The sequence below is a fragment of the Terrapene carolina genome, unplaced genomic scaffold (genome assembly GCF_002925995.2).
Source record: "Terrapene carolina triunguis isolate 2854851 unplaced genomic scaffold, T_m_triunguis-2.0 Scaffold132, whole genome shotgun sequence".
In the NCBI taxonomy this organism is placed as follows: Eukaryota; Metazoa; Chordata; order Testudines; family Emydidae; genus Terrapene; species Terrapene triunguis.
Window position 1 is genome coordinate 19,082,282 of NW_020664483.1, and position 19,130 is coordinate 19,101,411.

Below are 19,130 nucleotides of genomic sequence, written 5' to 3' on the forward strand. Positions count from 1 at the left end.
GGGAGACAGCCACTTAACTATCACTACAGAGGGAGGAGACTGCAAAAATTAACCTGGCTTCAGCTCCCTGGTTGACTAGCCCTCAAGAGGGCTTCCTGACTTTGAAAACAAAGGTAAAGTTTGATGATATAAGCAGAGAGAGAAAACCATTTGGGCATCCTTCACCTGAGAAGACAAAGAAACCAAGTGCTTTGGGCTTGGTGTTGGATCCTAGCTAAGGACTGGGCAGCCATGCTGGAAGAATGACTGTGGTGAGAAAACTACTTTGAACAAAAGACTCTAGTTTAAGTTAGGTTTTAGTCTCAGGAGCATACTTTGACTTTTGTTTGTCTGCAACCATTTCCATCCCAATTCCTTCTAGTTGGTATCCTTCTACTTAAATAGCTGGTCTCTGGTAATAAACTTAATCTTGTCTGATTACACAATCATCTCAGTGCAGTGTTTCAAACTGACGGGTAAAATCCTCAGCCAAACTAACTGGTTGATGCTGTGGACTGTCTCTGTAAAGGAGCAGTGACCTGGATATGGTTTTGTGAGTGCTACAGTGAGAGGGGCTGAGCACTGCAGAGGAGATGGTTTGGGGGAGACTTGGGACTGGAAGGGCTGTTGGAGTCACCCTGCAAGGTGTACCCAGGCTGGGGGAAGCCAGGGTGAGATGAGTGCACTGTAGCCAGGCTGCTGGTGTCGAGGTGCTGATCCAAAGCAGGACAGCACAGAAGCATCCAGGATTACATGGCAGGCAGTGACACAACCCCTTAGTGCTCTGGGTGAACCTCAAAGTGTTACCTCCCTAAAGTCAACTTCTCACATGAGCAGGATTTTTCTTTGGTAAAGGGGAGGGGGAAGAAAGAAAGGATTTGATGGGCAACAGAGAGCAATTACGTGATTTCTTGTAAAGGAAAAAAAGAAACTGAAAGTAACTCCTCTATGATTTCCTTTTCCCCTGATTGACACAGTACAACAGCTGGGTTCACTGCAGCACAGAAACACACTGCTAGGCACACTCATTAAGCAGAGACTTACAGCATGTATTAAAGTGGAGTTTCCGATTATTTTGACATAACAAGTGATAATCTAAACAGTTAATTACATGTCTGTTTTTTGTTCTCTAGTCTGACAGGCAAGCATCCGTTCTACTAGCTCTCTCTTGCCTGGCCTACGTAAGTATTTATATAGAGTCTGGCTTCTCTAAGGTCACCAGATTGCTATATCTTGTACTTGCAGGGTTGCAGGGAAATAGAGTTGAGGCTCAGTCCTTTCTCTTACTGGATCAATGAGACATTTGCCATTGGCTTCAATGGGAGTATCGCAGGTCCCATGCTGCTGTAATAGATTTTCTCTATCTTTCTAGTCCCTATGATCCATTTTCAAATCGTACCTAATATATTTACCACTGAGCATTTAAAACTCTCTCTTTGCCCTTCTCATGCCATATCATCTTGATTTCTAAGAACTGAGTAGTGTTGTACTTACCTGATCTTTGTCAGTAACATTGAGTGCGTAGATGAGGCTGCCCTTCTGTATGTTTTCAAGAACAAACATATTGTACACTGCCTGACTAAATTCAGGGGGGTTATCATTGACATCCAGTACATGGATAACAACAAGCACACTGGTGTTGAGGCTTGGGATCCCTTCATCTGATGCCTGCACTCTTACTTCAAACAGTTTGACAGTTTCGTAGTCCAGCTGCTGGCTCAAGGTGAGCTGGCCTGTGGTTGAATTGACAAGGACCATCGGCAAGGAACTCTGAGGAAGCTGACCAATTATTCTGTACTTCACCCGAGCATTGGCCCCAGAATCCAAATCCGTAGCTGACACTGTCAATAGCACCTTCCCAATCATTTCATCTTCAGAGACACTCACTGTGTATCCGCCCAAGGGAAAAGTTGGAGGGTTGTCATTCACATCATCAACAAAGATGGTAAAGTTCACAACAGCAGAGAGAACTGGTTGGCCTTGGTCACTGGCAATAACTGTTAAGTTATAAAATGCTTGTGTTTCTCTGTCCAGTTCCCTTCTCAGCACAATTAATCCTGCCGCAGAGTCAACATCCATCTTTCCCTCTCCGCCTTTTAAAGTATAAGACACTAACCCATTAAAGCCATCATCTGCATCAGCAGCTGACACACTGAAAACAGTGGCTCCAACTTGCATGCTCTCTAGCACATGAATGGTAGCATTGATTGCATTGAACACAGGACTGTTATCGTTGATGTCTGTAACTTTGATAAACACTGCAGCATAGTCAATTGTTTTTCCGTCAGTCAAAGAAACATTTATCTCATGAGATTTCTGAGATTCATAGTCCAGTTTGGTTTTTGTCCAGATGGTTCCATTGATGTCAACATCAAAAATATCTGATTCCGTCAACACTTGCAATGTAACTGGAATGAGGGGATCCACAGACACGAATTCTACCTGTGTAAGACACAGCATATTATTAATTATAATTAATTATATATTCTATTAATTATATTAATAACTTGATGTGACATTCGAAATAGGAATTTTAGGCTTTATGCACTGGCCATGCATATCTTAATCCTATGTCACTACAAACTGTTCATAATTTATGTGTTTGGTACCAGTGACAGTACAGAGACTTTTGGTTCTTACTCTTGTTACTGGGACAGGGCTGTTTAATTCTTCCTCCAAAGTCCCATCATATGTTTTGTGAATAAACCGAGGTCTAGAGTCTCCAACTGCAAAGATCTGTACTGGAACTGATGAACTTCTTGGCACCATTCCACCTGGAAGCAAAATAAACCTTTATCTCTCACCAGACCCATAAAATACCTTCTTCTTGTAAAGAAAATACATCCGTTGACACCCGGAACTGTATTAATAATAGATAATAAAATAACAATAATTATTAGAGTAGTGCTTAGAGGCCCCAACCAAGATCGGAGCCCCTTGTGTTGGGCACCATACTTACCCAGCGAAAGCCTGAAGAGCTTACAGTCTAAGAGACAAGACAGGCCAAGGGTGGGATGCTGCATTCTCTTAGGTGTGTAGCAAAAGGTGTGCCACCACCAGTGGTGCAAGTAGGGCGGCCCGGTCTGGTCCACCATACCATTAAGATATTTATTGCTGGTACCGGAAAGACATAGGAGCAGAACATGGGGCCGCATGCTGGCAGCTCTTCCGGCACAGCTGTACCGCCCCCTGGCCCGCCCCCAGCCCTTCCTCGCAGCTGCGTCTCCTGTCTGAGGTCTGTACAGCCCCACTGGAGGACAGGACTGGGGCGGGGGGGGGCTGGAGGCGGTACAGCTGCGCTGGAGGAGCTGCTGGCATCGGGCTGCCTGGCAGCCCCACATCTGCTCCTTTCCCCGCTGCGGTTCTGGAGAGCCCTGCGGTTCAGAAGTCTGTATCTGGTGCAGCAGGAGGACAGAGCGCCCCCACCACGACCAAGATAACATGGGATGGGGAAAGCGCAGGGGCCCTGGACTGGGGGCAGGGTGGGGATGAGTCACATGGGGGGTCATGTGTGGGGGTCACGTGTCCCCCGTTTAGCTGGTGCTCCCCCTTTGTGTCCCTCCCATGAGTCACCAATGCACAGCATACCATTAAGAAATAAATTCTACTTGTACCACTGGCCGCCACCCCTGCCCCGTGTATCTGGGATCAAGTGGTTCCCCACCATCCACAATATAGGACAGTGCCTATAAGGTACAGGGCCCAGAATAAGCAAATCAGTGTAAGTGAAGTCAATAGGCTGAGAAAGAGTTAAGAATGCCCAAGTTATCAGAAAAGGGATTCGATTTCCCAGATAAGATTTTCCTTTGGCCTTGTTCCAATTATGCATGCTCATTTAGCTGCCTGTTAGATGAGTAAACAAACATTCAATAATTCTTAGTTAGAACAACAACATCAAGGCTGACAGCCCTAAAATTAGCCTTGGTAGCTCTCTTTTATTTTGTATGTACTTGCATATACATGTAAATAATCTTACTGCTGGCTCTACTCTTAACAGCAGGCCGATGGCTGAAATACACAAGAATGGAATGCCTCTTTGAGTACCTGTGAGAGCAGAGTTATAATAAATCTCAGTATTCTAGCCTGTGCACCAGCCTATTGCAAATCAGGGAAAATGAAGAAAGGAGTGAGATTCATGCTAATATCATGCACACACTAACAGTCATGAAGAAAACATGGATTTGATACTAGGGCATCACCCTGCAGGGAAAATTGAGTTTTACCAGTGTTGCAACTACTGCTGGGGGCAAGTGACTTGTGTTCAGGAACTGCAAGGGTAATTAAAAATATATGGTATATTTAAAGGAATGTTAAATAGGTTGGGGGGGGACGACTGTCTGTTTCACCAGTGTCCCTTAAGGAAAGGAGCCTCCCAAGAAGTCTTGTGTGTGTCTTACCATCTGTGGCTGTTATCCACAAGGTGAAGTTCTTCAATTGGTTGACTAGTAATGGGATCAGTGTTTTCAAACTGATTTGCCCAGAGGTTTCATTCAGTTCAAAGTGTCCTTCTTCATTGCCACTCACTAAGATAAACCATGTCTCTCCATTTATGCCATCATCTGGATCATGAGCCATAATCTGAGGAGAAAATATAATTTTTCTTCATTTTCTTTGTTATTAGCAAATGACACAGATCTTTAAATTTTGGTGTGGTTTGCAGAGAAACCATTCAGCTAGCTTGATAATTACATAACTGGAAATCTTGCTTGTTTGTCCGGTCAAAGTAAATAGGTCAGGAATTTTTGGTAAAGGCCAGCTAAATAAATCCACAATAATATTCAGCTGTTTCTTTATTTGATTGATCCTCTGTTACATATGTTGAATATAATTCACTTTTATAAGACATAGTTTGTGGGGCAATTATGGCAACAACATAAATCTAACTAATGGGTCCAATACTGCCCATTCCTTGGGCACCCAAAATTCCCACTGAAGAAAGAAAGAAAGAAAGAAAGAAAGAATTTGGCCTAATATTGGCAAGAAATATCCCAACATATGTTCTTTAAGATCTCAGCTTGGGTAGGAGACAGAGAACTAATTATATCCAACAATATTTCTTTTAACTGTTTCCTCTGTAGATTTCTCAATTGACCATCGGAATCACTGAACAAAGTCACTGAAAGACTAAGAACATGGTAATAATGGAATTCTGGGCCAAATCCAAGACAGAATGTTTGTCCTCAGAGGCTGGTGCATCAACATGAGAATACAATTTTAGAATCTATAGGTAAAATCTTGGCCCCACTGAAGTCAGTGGCAAAATTCCCACCAACTTCAATAGGGCCAAGATTTCACGCTAGCGATGTTTTGTTTTGTTGTAATCCTAAAAGTTATTGGGGGGCATAGTGTTCTAGTGCTTACAGCAGGAGATTGGAAGTCAATAGACCTGGGTTCAGGTTCTGCCAGTGACCCACTCTATGGTTTGTAAAGATCTGAACAATTATATCATTTTTCTGGGCTCTAAAAGACACTCTGTTTTCATTAAAAATCTCATAAATAATATATTCCAGAAGTCTCATTTAGGCTGGCGCATGGTCTCATGTGTGTAATGCACCGCTATATGAGAGATATGAGATCAAGACAAAGCCTCTATCCTTCACTGCCTGAACTGGGAGGTGCTGGGAGCATCCATGACACGAGGTTTACCAAACAAGAGGATTGTGAGGCTAAATGAAAGGCAGAATAAAGTAAAGGAAACTATGGAAAACTGCTAAAAAATGAACCTCTCTCCTCCCAAGGATCACTGCTCAAGGGGAAGGGGCTAAGTGTACACACACACGCACACACACACAAACACACACACCCTATACTGACAGTGACATTGTTTTCAAATAAGCACTTTCAATACCTGAAGAACGGGCATTCCTGCAGTCATGTTGGAAAAAATCTGCTGTTTGTATGGTGTGCCTTCAAAGGCTGGAGTGTTGTCATTTTCATCCAGCAGTGATATGGTGATTGTACAGTGGGCCTCAAAGTAGGGTGACAAATGATCTCTAGCTTTCACCTGGAAAAAGGAGGAAGTAAAAATTCTGCACTTATTTAAACAACACACATCTGGTAACAACAAGGAAGATCCCAAGTAGTTACAGGCCAAGTAAATTGCACCTTTGTAGTGATATTTTCCCCAAGTTTTCTCCAGTGTGAAATTCTGGGTCTGATTCTTTGGTGAAATTACTCCCAATTTACACCAATGTGAGATCAGAATCTGGCCCTGTCTCTTTCCAGGTCAGCCTAGCTGTTATCTTATTTATTTGAGGATTTGATTTTAATTTTTTTAAATCGTTATTTCTACTACCTGCAGGAGGATCGTCGCTGTTCTCTCCCTGTCTAAGGCACTGGAGTTCCTCACAGTCAGGATCCCAGTGTCACGTATTTGGAAAGGACTGTTATCTGGAATGAGACTGAATGTTCCACGGAAGCCGCCCTGAGGGGAAAGATGCTTATTATTAAATAAAACAACCACTGAACTAGCTCTTTATTTCATTTTCTTCTTAATTTCCAGGGAGAGAACAACTAGCAGAACTTGACAGCTTAAACATTTTGGCTTTAATTATGCTTTCCCAGAGGGTGAGTTGAGCTAGAGATGGGGAAGAGATGCACCACCCAAGCAGCAGGGCTGGGGGGCAATGGGCCAGGGTGATGTTGTATGATTACAATATGGCCTTCAAAGGTCACTGTTGCTACCACTGTTATGCAATTGCAACAAATCTTGTATAAAAATATGTCATGTAAGGTGTTGATGGAAAAGTTATGATTATTCTGTTTATATGCATGTATCATTTTTGTATCTGAAGTTATGAAAATTTACTATATACCTGTATTTCAAATGTGTTTGCTCCTGGGGTAACACTCACAAGGTAGTTTGCATCCATTCAAATTGAGCCATAGAAGAATGGGCCATAGAAGAACACAATGGGCCATAGAAGAAGCTTATCTCCACCCAATAGGCCTTCCTGAGGATGTTTTAGCCAGAATCAAAGAATTTAGCCATCAAAGCACGCAAGGGCATGTGACTTGCTCATGTGACCCTGGACTCCATCTTGTACCTCTACTTTTCCACAAACTAAGATTGAGAGCTTTCCTCCACATGGGAGAAGGTATAAAAAAAACCTGGAAGCATCTCCATTTTGCCTCTTTCCTGCCCTGATCTCTGGACTATGGACTTACACTAACAGGAGAATTACAGTCAATGGACAAAGGACCTTCCAATCTTTTGGAAGTTACCAGAGACTTTACAAGCCAGCAGTTTATTCCATCACTGCTACAAACCTGATCCGCAAACTTTGCAATGAGTGTATATATTTGTTTTCTTTGATCATTATAAGTCTCTCCTCTTTCTTTTCTTTTATAAATAAACCTTTAGATATTAGATACTAAAGAATTGGCAACAGTGTGATTAATGGGTAAGATCTGAGTTATATATTGACCTGGCTACATGCTTGATCTCTTGGGATTAGAAGAACCTTTTGTCTGATGAAATTGGTTTTAAATAACCACTCATCATTCAGTGTAGTGTCTGGGTGGTGAAACAAGGGCTGGGATACCTAAGAAGACTGTATTTCTGACTTCTTGTTAACCAATATGGTGAGGTAGAAGTTTGCTTTTGTTACTGACTTGGTATATCTTATGGTAGGATAACCACCAGTTTGGGGTGTGCCCCATTTCTCAGCAGTTCGTCCTGGTATTCTGTGACCCACTGAGGCACGGTGACACCCATATTTTGAGCTGCATATCTCAGGAATCCCAATGCACCCCCAAGATTCTAGGGTGCCAAGAGTCAGTTCTGCACCTGGTGCACATTAGAACAACCCCAGGGGCAGATCAAACTTATGCCTTAGCTGCAATGGTCCCCCCTGAACTATGCTATAACCTGGACTAGATGGAGTGAAGTGCACTCTGGTTACACGCCCTCTTTCCTCTAGCATGCCCCTACACTAGGGGCTACAAGAAATGGCAGCATAGTGGTGTCAGTACATTTTCCGATTTTTTCCATTGGAACCCTCCTGAACTTGGGGAATCCCCCAGTGAGGAGATGACAGGAGAGGTGTAAAGAGGCTGTAACAATGCGGAATTGGAGTAGCTGGATCTTTCTCTGGGTCCTCACACAGGTGCTGGGTGACAGTGTGCTGGGTATACCTTGATATACCTATTAAATAAGTATAGATGGTCCTTTCACAAGTGAAACCTATTTGGTGAGTAGGGGTTAGGGCCATGGCCTCTGTCCTGCCCATGCTCCCCCTAAGGCCGATGGTGGAGCTAGACAGCCCCACATGCACCCTCAGCCAGGAAAACTAGTGGTTGAAGGGGCTTCCTGTATACCCACATTACAGCAGCCATCATTTGCCCACTACTTTTAGGAAAACGGCATTCAGCAAACTGTCAGTGACGTTAATGGGAGTTTTGCTTGAATAAGTCATATGCAATTAGAACAGTAGATGGGTCCTATTTCAAGGAGTAGGAACAGAAATGATGAGCATCTGCTGTGGCTGAAATTTGCAGTGCCCAGTGTTTTACACTGCCTTGAATCTTAAAGGAGGGGCCTTTAAAACTCCCCAAAACATTTTCCTAAATAGCAACAACCAGATGTAATCCTGTTAGTGTACTGGTAAGGTGTACACTGTGTGTAAAGGCACAGGTGCATATTGAATGAAAGATACTTGCTACTATGATTTTTGTCTTTTTAAAAGCTTTTATAATGTATTTTTATTATGGCTTTTGTATAGTGCTCTAAGCACTTGGCCTGGGGTTGCTTCATAAATATAATTATTGTTCATAGAATATAGAATATCAGGGTTGGAAGGGACCTCAAGAGGTCATTTAGTCCAACCCCCTGCTCAAAGCAGGACCAATCCCCAACTAAATCATCCCAGCCAGGGCTTTGTCAAGCCTGACCTTAAAAACCTCTAAGGAAGGAGATTCCACCACCTCCCTACGTAACCCATTCCAGTGCTTCACCACCCTCCTAGTGAAAAAGTTTTTCCTAATATCCAATCTAAACCTCCCCCACTCCAATTTGAGACCATTACTCCTTGTTCTGTCATCTGGTACCACTGAGCACAGTCTAGATCCATCCTCTTTGGAACCCCCTTTCAGGTAGTTGAAAGCAGCTATCAAATCTCCCCTCATTCTTCTCTTCTGCAGACTAAACAATCCCAGTTCCTTCAGCCTCTCCTCATAAGTCATGTGCTCCAGCCCCCTGATCATTTTTGTTGCCCTCCACTGGGCTCTCTCCAATTTGTCCACATCCTTCTTGTAGTGTGGGGCCCAAAACTGCACAGAGTACTCCAGATGAGGCCTCACCAATGCCGAATAGAGGGGAATGATCACGTCCCTCGATCTGCTGGCAATGCCCCAACTTATACAGCCCAAAATGCCGTTAGCCTTCTTGGCAACAAGGGCACACTGTTGACTCATATCCAGCTTCTTGTCCACTGTAACCCTTAGGTCCTTTTCTGCAGAACTGCTGCCTAGCCATTCGGTCCCTAGTCTGTAGCAGTGCATGGGATTCTTCCGTCCTAAGTGCAGGAATCTGCACTTGTCCTTGTTGAACCGCATCAGATTTCTTTTGGCCCAATCCTCTAATTTGTCTAGGTCCCTCTGTATCCTATCCCTACCCTCCAGCGTATCTCCCACTCCTCCCAGTTTAGTGTCATCTGCAAACTTGCTGCGGGTGCAGTCCACACCATCCTTGTTATACTATTGTCTCATTGTTTACTTGTACTCCTCTGTCAGTCTGTATCTATCTGTTCTTTTGTTTTATACTTAGAAGGTAAGCCCCTTGGGGGAGGGAACATCTTTTTGTTCTGTGTTTGCACAGCAACTAGCAATGGGGTGTTGGCATGGGTGGCAGGTATAATAAGCCAGGGGAAGCTAAGCCTCCTCAAACAGCCTGGTCCATGGCCCCGCCTGTTCTCCACCCTGAGGCCCTGCTTCCGCTCTTCCCCCATGGCCCTGCCTGCCTTGCTCCTCTTCCTGCCCCTGCTCCGCCACTCCCCCCCAAGGCGTCCATCGCCCGCTGCTTGCCGAGTTGCTCCTATCCTCCAACCCTCCTCCCCCAAGGACGCCCCGCTCCCTGCTCGCTGCAAAGGAGAGGAGCGAGCAGCGACAGCAAGTGGTGGGCAGGGGGGCCGAGCAGGATCGTGGCCTGGGGTGGAGGGGGGGCGGGCCTCAGGGGAGGAGGGGGGGTAGACCTTGGGGCCAAGCAGGGGGCGGGACCACAGTCTGGGCACCGGAGGAGCTTCCGGCACTCATGCCAGCCTCCCCAAATGCCAGAGCCACACGCCACCCATGGGTCCTGGTCCATGACTAGGGCTCCTAGGTGCTACTGCAGTACAAATAAATAAATACATCATCATCCTCTTAGATCTATTTGAAATTAAGAGATTTTCCAAGGCAATATATTGTTCCCATTTTAACTGAGGTACAAAACAGTTTTAATGCCCTTGGATCATGAGATTCCATGTCTGTTTCGATTAAATACATTTGGGTAGTTTACATATGTTCAGGATGCATTTTATGACTATACACTATAACTGTCTAATGTAGAGTGTATAATTTCATAGATCTGAGAGGTAATGTTTGCAGCTGTCACACAGAATTGACATTTTACCTCATCTTTGTCAGTGGCGGTTACTTGAAGCACCATCGTCCCGTCTGGGGAGTTTTCTGGAACCGAGACCGTATAATTTGATTGTGGAAATTCTGGAGGATTGTCATTCACATCTTGGATAGTAACCAACACTATCGTGTTAGCTGTTTTAAGATCATTGTCCTGCTGAGTAGCCTAGAAAACAGAGTTTAATTCCATGAATTCCATAGACTGATAATATTCACCGACTCCAAGTGATTGGACCAACATGGCAAAATATACTGTTTGGGGCAGGAATTGTCTTTTATTCTGTGCTTTACAGTACCCAGTACAATGGGACCCCAATCCTGACTGGCCCCCTTGTCACTGCTATAATACAAATTAATGCTGCTGATTATTAACAACAATAGTAATAACAATCGCCTCCAATTTTATTTTATGAAATTCAGACTCTTAATGTTTAACATGCTCTGCTGTAATATGATCATTACCTTAATCCCAACAGTAAGGAAGGAGCAATTCTCTCTGTCAATTGGGGTCCTTAATTCCAGCACTCCACTGTCAGCCTCAATTGAGAAAGCGCTGTGATAAACTGGAGGGTACACTGGAATGCAAACAGGATGCTATTGGCTAGTGCAAATAAATCCTATCTGTAGAGCTGATCCAGTCCTGCTGTAATTCTGGTGTCCTCTCAGGTATGCCAAAATGTACCAGACATTATAGATGGGAAGAAGCTTCCATGGGAACTGCCACTGTCCTTTAAAAAAATCTTCTGAACCACACTCAGATTCCAAGGGCCTCCCATTATTTCCATTTTCTTTCCCTCAAGGACTGTGCTTTGTAATGACCCCTTTTGCAGCAGGAAACCTGGACATGACCCTCTTGGGAGACTGGGCGTCTTTCAAAGCCCACTGAAGAGAATGGGAGGGTTTTCACTGGGTGCAATGGGCTTTGAATCAGGCCCCTTGCTTGGGCTTTCTCCTTCTGGGGACAGAGTGAGCTGTCTCCACTTTTCTCCCAGCCCATAGGAGCTGAGAAGCCAAACATGGGCCTCCTGTGTGGCAAAGCATTTCACTCCCACTAGGCTACTAGAGCAGCCTGATTAAATCAGACATCAGACAAATTCTCTTGTAGGAGAAGAGCTGCAGGAAGCCATGTGACAGGCAATCACATTGCCGTGAACAAGCCCCAAATGTTGGCACAGTAAACACTGGCTTTGCATCCTCCATACATTCACCAGGCTCACTTCCACCTTGCCCAATTGCTTTGCACTCAGCACTCTATTCCTTTTTTTATTTCTAAGGTGAATTTTATGCATGTGCAAGGTGTCAGATTGAGTGAGCTGAGGACTGGAGACCTCTATTTGTCCATGGAGCAGGTACAGCATTGCACTAGTAGTGTACACAGCTCCCCACTACCCCACCCATCTACCTCAACCCTCAGCTGGAGGAACCACCTCTGGGAATAAAAGGGATGCCCATTTTTCAAAAGTTAGACTCCAGCGGTAAAGCACCTAGGTGAGTTAGGAGAAGGGCTAATCAGGAAACAGTTTTCCCATCCTGCGAGAATTTTCAAGATTTCAAAAGTGTTTCCCATCCTGCACTGGGATAAAAAGTTGAAATCTCATAAAATTTTATTAACAACAAACTGAAAAACATTTTGGTTTGGGTCCAATGAAACATTTCAGTTTGATAATTTTGAAATGTTTCATTTCAATTTTGACCTTTTAAAAAAATTAGTATAAACTACATTAAATTTTGAAACAAAAAGCCATTTCGAACCAAATCCCTGAAACTTTTAATTTCAAAAATGTTGAAACAGGATCTTTCAAGAATTTAAAAACTTTTTTCCCAACATTCCTTCCAATTGGGTAATTTGTTAAAACCTACCCTTTCCCATGATCAGTTTAGGTTTTGACTAGTCAGCATTTTTGGCAAAAAACGTTCAGTGGAAAAATTCCCAACCTGTTCTATTTAGGAACATAAATCCCACTGACTTTCAATAGGGTTTGGTCTCCTAAGTACTTAAGTTAGTTTTTAAAATGGAACTTACCTGTCTAAGTCACTTAGGCCTTACAACGCTGAGCAGAGTAATGCCTTGGGTGCTTTTGAAAATCCCACTAGGTGTCTATCTGCATCTTTAGGTAGGTACATACCTTTTAAAATCTGTCCCTAAGTTCCATTTTCAACAGAACTTAGGCTCTTAAGTCACATATATGCTTTTGAAAATTGCACCCCACACGTGGCTGAGAAGTATGTTATTTTTGCTTACAAATCAGCATTTTAAATATCGATGTGTATGTGGAGAAAGCTATAACCTGCCTGTTCACTGCACTTCATTATCATCATCTTCACCGGTCTTAGCATAATAGGCAACTGCCTGAATGTATGTGTCCAGCAGAGAATAAAGACTCTTACCATGTTGGATGCTGTACGATACTTTTTCATTTATACCTATGTCTCCATCTTTAGCAACAATCTTCTCTGGGAGAGTAGGCAGAATGCCAGTCTGGAAAAGGTGATTTGCAACAGTACATCACTGAAGACTTTTAAAAATATACATGATTGATTTCTAATATTAATTAATAAATTACAATTTTCATCATGGAAACAAGTTTTGAATGTGGCCATAAATCATACATAGTCACCACTGGAACCTTGACAATATTATGACTCTCTTCTAGTTTTCACAGTGGAAAATTATGAACTAAGCATTTTATGAACAGTATTGTGCCCTTTTAAGGAACATCGGACTACATCAGAGTACTCAGTATTGAAGCGCACATTAAGACTACAGACAATAGCAGTATTACTCATTTCCTGGAAGACAATCAATGTTATAGGGAGCCTCAGTTATAGCCCTAATAAAAGCAGCAATGCGTTTAAAAAAAGAAAAACAGTACAGTGGTTGTAAAATCATCATCATCTTGGACAATGAAAAGGTGAACTTTCTCAGAGTAATAGATATGTATAAGATATTACACTGGATATATGCATGGCTTACTGTACATGAATGTGAAAGTAATGGAAATAAACCATTTTACATTAGTAGTATGCAGTAAAAAGCTGCTACCTTGTTTTCTAGGATTGTTGCTTTGTACATTGATTGATTGAAATAGGGGTTCATTGTATCATAATCCCGTACATGAATTAGCAACGATGCTGTGCCATTGTTGACTCCAAGTTTTTCCTATATGCCAAAAGGAAAAAGAAAACAAGGAACATTATATCAATGGGACCAGAATCATTCACCTTCCATATGGATAATTCCAGTGGAGGATGTGACAGAATATAGTGATGTGCTTTACAGTATTTGTATCTTTGCTCAAGTAGTTTGATCTTATCTGAGTTTGTCATTTCTAAGAATCCAGATAATTCTCTTGAATAAATATTATTATGTATTATTTTTATAATAGTGGCACCTAGAGGCTCCATTGTGCTAGGCACTGCAAACACACATAACAAAAAGATGGTTCTTGCCTCAAAGAGCATAAAATTTAAGTAAATACACAAACGTTCCTACACTCCAGTCCATAGGGGCAGAAACAGCCAAGGGAGGGACTACTGCACTGGGGGGTAGTGGGGAAAATGAGGCCCACCCAGGGCCACCCTTGCACTGAATCCAGAGAGACCCCGCCTACTTTATGGGGGCACTGGGACCCAGGTGATGTCTTTCCTCCCCACCATGTGGACTTGAAAGAAAGTTGCAAAGAGGAGCCAGCCAAAGACTCCAGCCAGTAGAGGCAGAAGCAGCCAAAGCAGGGTCCTTTGGACATCGAGAACTTTCTACAGTTTTGACTGGACTTCCTTTGTCCTTTGCTGATTGGCTGTTCACTCCAACTCACCCCCTCCCCTGCCTTCACAGTTTGTTCATCTCAGTGTTACTCTTTTTACCCTATTCTCCCCTTCCTTGTCCACTCACCCCCTTCCCTTCAACGTCCCCTCTCCTTCCATTTAGCTTGTTCTAAATACCCTCCACCTCCAAACAACTGTGGCACTAGCATGCCATTTGCTACCATCTCATTGTTCACGCTGTGTGTTCTGCCCTCTTACCTACCCTGTGTCTGTCTTGTCTATTTAGATTGTAAGCTGTTTGGGGCAGGGACCATCTCCTACTCTGTGTCCTAGCACAATGGGGTCACAGTCCATGACAGGGGCTCCTAAGCATTATGGTAATATAAAATAAATAATAATAGACACATTGGCAAGAATGCCAGATGTCAGTGGATGATGGCACAGTCAGAAAGAATAAAGGAGATTGTATAGAGTGGTTAAGTGACTATATGAAGGAATTATGGGCAGCAAAAACATACTGTAGACATAATAGATGGATGTCAGGTATACATCCACAAACACAACACAGAAAGAAATGTACGGTATTGTGTGAATGGACGTTCAGTGGAGAGATCTCTTTCAGAACATCTAAGACCTCTGCTCAGGAGGGTGGCCTCAAAGAATTTATAGAAACCTACAGGACTTTAGAGGAAGCATGGTCTAGTGGTTAAAATACACAACTGGGAGTCAAGAGTTCTGGTGTTATTCCTGGCTTTGCCAAAAACTTGCTGTGTGAAATTGGGCAACTCACTCATATTAATCTCTCTGGGCTGCATTGCGAAGACCTCATTCACACTGGCGAAGACAATAGAACTACTCGTGTGAATAGCTCCTCACCAGTGTAAGGGATTCAATGATCTGCCCTCTGTACCTGAGCTTCCTTCTCTGGAAAATACTGATATTAATATTTATCTCACAGGGATGCTGTAAGACTCAATACAGTTATGTCTGTAAAGGGCTGTGAGCTCTTCAAATGGAAGTGCTGGAGTCATACAAAGTATTGGCATTGTATCTCTTCCTATTAGACAGGTATTTGTCAGATCTAGATCTAACTGAGATCTAGAAAATCTAGTGTGAATTAGCAAACCTGTGAATCTGAGACACAATTACGTACTGGAGAAAGTGGTTCATCCTGCACACGGGATGTGTTTTAATGTGGCGTACCTTTGCTTGTACCGTTAGATTGAAACTGTTGATCTTGTTGTAATCCAAAACTTTTTTCAGCGTGATGTTCCCATCCCCTTCCTTTATGTGAAAGTAATCAGAGTTTGGACCCTATTAAATGAATTAGTTATATGGTTCACATGGATTTATACAATTGTTAGAAAAAATGCATGCTTTTTTCTTTCACCACTTTCCTTATTGGACGTCTTCCATCATCAGGGAATGAGCAAACCCCAGCCCATCATACTGTAAGATACTAGTTTCCCCCTAACAGAGTCCATCTTTCCTGTTGGCACATCCTTGTATTGCACAGCTGACAGGAGGCAAAACAGAATAGGTGAAACAATGTGTCTTTCTGGCCCACTATTTATAGAACTGGCAGAGCCACTCAAAATTCCTTGACCCACAGAAACAGAACACTTCCCCTATCTTGCAGAACAGTGTCCGTCTTTCTGTTCAGTCCTGTGTAATGGGGGCCTGATCTGAACCCACTGGAGTAAGTGGAAAATCTGCTATTGGCTATAGTAGGAGCAGGATCCTAAACTATAGCCCCATTGCAGCAGTGCACCAGAGGCAGCCAGTACGAAGCATTATGGGAATTAGGTGTACCAGCTGCTGCTACTGCTGCATACAGCTGAACAGAAACAAGGGGCCTTTGTGCAGGACAGACCTAGGTGGAGAGAATCTCCACATCTGGAGAATAGAGCTTATGGACTGACCTATTGGTGAGTGATAGCCATGGTCTTGGAGCTATTCTGTTCCCTTCTTTACTGAGCTCTGTCAGTGTCTGCTGTAGAAGGCAGTCACCTACTTAGCTTACATCACATCTGCAAGGGAAGATCACTAGTCTCCCTTCATGTCTCTGTAACCAACATGCCATAGTTTCATGATCTCAAACTAATTTATGACAAAAAGTGCTGTGTAACATGATGGAAATGAGAGAAGATTTCATGCTTTACAATACTGTTATTAGATCAACATTGGCATTAAAAATGTCATATCTACATAACTGATTAGTAACTCTCTCTCTCGGAAAATTACAATGCACAAGGCATCACATAATGTTTCCTCAACTGCATCACCAAAGGAAAACAGACAAGACAAAACTCAGAGCTTCTTTAGAATTCCGATGACAGGGAGTCAGCTGTGAAGTGGCTCCTTCTTAGCCTTTTCTACTTGTAAATATTGAAATCAATTAAATTAAACAGTTCAGACAGCAAAGGCCAGCTCCACAGCTGTAGCCCCCTGACTTCAATTTACACAAGCTAAAGATCTGGCCTTATATGTCAAAGGTCTAAAATACACTGCCAATTAATAGAAACTTTCTGAAAATCCTTAAATATTATATGATAAAAGAGCAGATTATTTCAATCACAGTCACTGAATCTCTAAAGCTTTACTTCTTAGAAGCTGTGTACATTACTGTGACTAAGGGTATGTCTACACTACGAAATTAGGTCGAATTTATAGAAGCCGGTTTTATAGAAATCGGTTTTATACAGTCGATTGTGTGTGTCCCCACATAAAATGCTCTAAGTGCATTAAGTTGGCGGACCGCGTCCACAGTACCGAGGCTAGTGTCGACTTCCGGAGCGTTGGACTGTGGGTAGCTATCCCACAGTCCCCTCAGTCTCCGCCGCCCATTGGAATTCTGGGTTGAGATCCCAATGCCCGATGATGCAAAAACAGTGTCGCGGGGGGTTCTGAGTACATGTCGTCAGGCCCCTCCCCCTCCATCAGAGCAACGGCAGACAATCGATTCGTGCCTTTTTACCTGGGTTACCTGTGCAGACAACATACCCCGGCAAGCATGGAGCCCGCTCAGCTCAGCTCACCGTCACCATATGTCATCTGGGTGCCGGCAGACGTGGTACTGCATGCTACACAGCAGCAGCTAATTGCCTTTTGGCAGTGGATGGTGTATTATGATTGATATCCATCATCATCATATTCCTCAGTGAGTTCGGTCAGAGGCACCTGGGCAGACATGTTTTGTCTCCTGGAGACTCAGTCCTGCCAGCAGTCCTATTGAACCGTCTTGACGATGATGGCTAGCAGTCGTACTACAGCATTTTCTGCCAAGCACCCACAAGATGCCGATGGTTATCAGTCATGCTGCACCGTCTGCTGCCAGCTTAAGATGTAAAAAATAGATGGACCATATTTGTTCTGTATTCATTTCTTCTCCCGCCCTCCGTGAAATCAACGGCCTGCTAAACCCAGGGTTTTGAGTTCAATCTTTGGGGTGGGCATTCTGTGTGACAGTTGTTTGTGTTTCTCCTTGATGCACAGCCACCTTTGTTGATTTTAATTCCCTGTAAGCCATGTTGTCACTCGCCCCTCCCTTCCTCCCTCCATCAGACAATAGTTTCGTGCCTTTTTTCAGCCCAGACGCCATAGCACTGGGATCATGGAGCCCACTCAGATCACCGCGGCAATTATGAGCACTATAAACACAACGCGCATTGTCCTGGAGTATATGCAGAGCCAGAACATGCCAAAGCAAAACCAGGTGAGGAGGCGATTGCAGCGATTGCAGCGTGGCGACGAGAGTGATGAGGAAATTGACATGGACATAGACCTCTCACAAAGTACAGGCCCCAGCAATGTGCAAATCATGGTGTTACTGGGGCAGGTTCATGGCGTGGAACACCGATTCTGGGCCCGGGAAACAAGCACAGACTGGTGGGACCGCATCGTGTTGCAGGTGTGGGACGATTCCCAGTGGTTGCGAAACTTTCGCATGCGTAAGGGCACTTTCATGGAACTTTGTGTCTTGCTTTCCCCTGCCCTGAAGCACCAGAATACCAGGATGAGAGCAGCCCTCACAGTTGAGAAGCGAGTGGTGATAGCCCTGTGGAAACTTGCAACGCCAGACAGCTACCGGTCAGTAGGGAATCAATTTGGAGTGGGCAAATCTACTGTGGGGGCTGCTGTGATACAAGTAGCCAACGCAATCAAAGACCTGCTGATATCAAGGGTAGTGACTCTGGGAAACGTGCAGGTCATAATGGATGGCTTTGCTGCAATGGGATTCCCAAACTGTGGTGGGGCGATAGACGGAACCTATATCCCTATCGTGTCACCGGAGCACCAAGCCACCGAGTACATAAACCGCAAGGGGTACTTTTCAATGCTGCTGCAAGCCCTGGTGGATCACAAGGGACGTTTCACTAACATCAACGTGGGATGGCCGGGAAAGGTACATGATGCTCGCGTCTTCAGGAACTCTGGTCTGTTTCAAAAGCTGGAGGAAGGGACTTCCTTCCCGGACCAGAAAATAACCGTTGGGGATGTTGAAATGCCTATCGTTATCCTTGGGGACCCAGCCTACCCCTTAATGCCATGGCTCATGAAGCCGTACACAGGCAGCCTGGACAGTAATCAGGACCTGTTCAACTATAGGCTGAGCAAGTGCTGAATGGTGGTGGAATGTGCATTTGGACGTTTAAAAGCGCGCTGGCGCAGTTTACTGACTCGGATAGACCTCAGCGAAGTCAATATTCCAATTGTTATTGCTGCTTGCTGTGCGCTCCACAATATCTGTGAGAGTAAGGGGGAGACAT